The sequence below is a fragment of the Arachis hypogaea genome, chromosome 13 (assembly GCF_003086295.3).
Source record: "Arachis hypogaea cultivar Tifrunner chromosome 13, arahy.Tifrunner.gnm2.J5K5, whole genome shotgun sequence".
Taxonomy (NCBI): domain Eukaryota; kingdom Viridiplantae; phylum Streptophyta; class Magnoliopsida; order Fabales; family Fabaceae; genus Arachis; species Arachis hypogaea.
The window spans coordinates 109,827,273-109,830,532 of record NC_092048.1 but is presented as its reverse complement, the minus strand read 5'-3'; the positions used below and the strand labels follow the sequence as shown (position 1 = coordinate 109,830,532).

The following is a 3,260-nucleotide window of genomic DNA, read 5'->3' as shown; positions in this document are numbered from 1 at the left end:
ATTTCTTGTGAATCAAGTCATTAATTGTGATTTTAAAAATCAAATCTTTTTCAAAACTAATTTCAATCATATCTTTTCAAAAAAAAAATTATCTTCTTATCTTATCTTTTTCAAAATTTGATTTTAAAATATCTTTTCTAACTTCTTATCTTCTTATCTTTTCAAAAAAATTGATTTTCAAAATTTGTTTCAACTAACTAACTAACTTTTTGTTTGTTTCTTATCTTTTTCAAAACCACCTAACTAACCCTCTCTCTCTAATTTTCGAAAATACCCCCCTCTTTTTCAAAATTTCTTTTCAATTAATTAATTATTTTAATTTTTGATTTTAATTTTCGAAAACCACTAAACTTTTTCAAAAACTATTTTCGAAAATCACTAACCCATTTTTCAAAAATAATTTTCGAAAATCCTTCTCCCTCATCTCCTTCTAATTATTTATTCATCTACTAACACTTCTCTTCATCTCACATCACTGCTCCTATCCTTACCCCTGTGTTTGGATTCTTCATTCTTCTTCACCCCTATTCCTTTTCTTCTTTTACTAACATTAAGGAACCTCTTTACTGTGACATAGAGGATTCCTCTTCTTTTCTTGTTCTCTTCTCTTTCTTATGAGCAGGAACAAGGAAAAAGGCATTCTTGTTGAAGCTGATCCAGAACCTGAAAGGACTCTGAAGAGAAAACTAAGAGAAGCTAAATTACAACAATCCAGAGACAACCTTATTGAAAATTTCGAACAAGTAAAGGAGATGGCAGCCGAACCCAACAACAATAATGCAAGGAGAATGCTTGGTGACTTTACTGCACCAAATTCCAATTTACATGGAAGAAGCATATCCATTCCTGCCATTGGAGCAAACAATTTTGAGCTGAAACCTCAGCTAGTTTCTCTGATGCAGCAGAACTGCAAGTTTCATGGACTTCCATCTGAAGATCCTTTTCAGTTCTTAACTGAATTCTTGCAGATCTGTGATACTGTTAAGATTAATGGAGTAGATCCTGAAGTCTACAGGCTCATGCTTTTCCCTTTTGCTGTAAGAGACGGAGCTAGAGTGTGGTTGGACTCTCAACCCAAAGACAGCCTGAACTCTTGGGATAAGCTGGTCACGACTTTCTTAGCCAAGTTCTTTCCTCCTCAAAAGCTGACCAAGCTTAGAGTCGATGTTCAGACCTTCAGACAGAAGGAAGGTGAATCCCTCTATGAAGCTTGGGAAAGATACAAGCAGCTGACCAAAAAGTGTCCTTCTGACATGCTTTCAGAATGGACCATCCTGGATATATTCTATGATGGTTTATCTGAGCTATCAAAGATGTCATTGGATACTTCTACAGGTGGATCCATTCACCTAAAGAAAACGCCTGCAGAAGCGCAAGAACTCATTGGCATGGTTGCTAATAACCAGTTCATGTACACTTCTGAGAGGAATCCTGTGAGTAATGGGATGCCTATGAAGAAGGGAGTTTTTGAAATTGATACTCTGAATGCCATATTGGCTCAGAATAAAATATTGACTCAGCAAGTCAATATGATTTCTCAGAGTCTGAATGGAATGCAAGCTGCATCCAACAGTACTGATAAACCCATATTTCATGAGTTCTTTTGTGCTTAATTAGAGTGATTTATTCAACTCTTCACCTACTTATTCACATTAATTGCATAGTTTTACTTTCCCTTCCTTATTATGTCATATAATGAAAAATATGTTTTCTAAGCTTTAAAAATTAATTATTTTAATTACCTTTATTTCCATTCGATGCCGTGATTAGTGTGTTGAGTAGTTTCAGATTTTCTAAAGGCAGAATGACTTAAAAGGATGGAAAAAGGAAACATACTAGAATGGAAGGAGGAAGCAAAACAGAGCTTTAAAGAAACTGGTATCCACGCAATCGCATGGATGACGCGATCACGTGCCAAGCACGAATCAGCAGCGACGCGGCCTGACGCGACCGCTCGCCTCAAGCAGAATACACATGATGCGGTCGCATGACTGACGCGACCGCGAGGCAAGGAAAAGCTCCGAATGACGCGACCGCGTGACCCACGCGGACGCGTGACAGAGGCCACGCACCAGAAATTACAGAATACGCCCCCAGCGAATTCTGAAGCCCTTTTTGGCCCAGATCCAAGTACAGACAGCATAGACCAGAGGTTATAAAGTGTGGGAATGCTTCCATTCAAAAGAGAGCTCGCATATTTTCACCTTTCAATGATTTAGATTTAGTTGAGAGGGAGATCTTCTCTCTCTCTCTCTTTTAGGATTTAGGATTTCTTCTTGTTTTAAGAGTAACTCTGGATCCAGGTTTAATGTTCTTTTAGTATTACTTCTATTTATTTATTCCAACATTTTAATTGATTATTATTATAAGTTGATCTAAGAATTCTTCCATGTTACAGACAGTTATTTGAATTAATGATAATTTGAGGTATTTTCAGTTTATGATTGTTCTCTTTGATTTAAGTTGCCATTGCTTCCCATCTAAGGGCACTTTTATTATTTCAGCAATTTACTTTTTCCCCTTTTAGTTTTGGTTAAGAATTCAGTAACTCAACAGTTATTAAACTCAACATAATTGATAATCGTTATCTTGCTAATTAAGTTGAACTTAAATAATCCCAACCTTTTCTTAGGAAATAATTAGGATTCAAAGGTCAATTTAATTAGTCCCTTGACTTTCCTTTGCTCCGGTAAAGGTTGACCAAGTAGAATTAAGATACAACTTTCATTATTGTTGAGAAGGGTAACTAAGTTGGACTTCTAATTTCCCTTATCTTGCCAAAAGTTGTTTTACAGTTATTATTTATTTTTACTTGCCATTTAATTCACTCGTCATTTAAATTACTTGCTTCTTACCTTCTAAACCCCGATTACAACCTTTATAGCCAATAATAAGAACACACTTCCTCGCAGTTCCTTGAGAAGACGACCCGAGGTTTGAATACTCGGTTAACAATTTTTAAAGGGGTTTGTTACTTGTGACACCCAACACGTTTGTAAGAAAGGTTGATTGCTTGGTTTAGTAACTATACTCACAACGAGAGTTTCTATAACCTCTAAACCATTAGTCTTCTACATCTTTCAAAAAATGGCGCCGTTGCCGGGGAACTGCTAACGTGTGCCTTATTATTGGTTATTGTAAATATTTTTCTTTTGCTTGTTTAATTATTGTTGTTTTTCCTTTTTCTCTTTATTTGCTACTATGAACTCTCACCCCTCTCGCTTTGAGTTTGGTTCTAATATTGTTAAAGGAAATAGAAG

The 3,260-nt window shown here is 35.9% G+C and overlaps 1 non-coding gene across 1 annotated transcript; it reads right to left on the bottom strand.

Annotated features, from left to right (window-relative positions):
* Positions 1 to 1,151: 1,151 nt before the first annotated feature.
* LOC112739373 (small nucleolar RNA R71) lies at positions 1,152 to 1,259 on the bottom strand. The gene has a single exon (XR_003170312.1). It is a non-coding gene; the product is annotated as a small nucleolar RNA R71 (small nucleolar RNA).
* Positions 1,260 to 3,260: the final 2,001 nt, after the last annotated feature.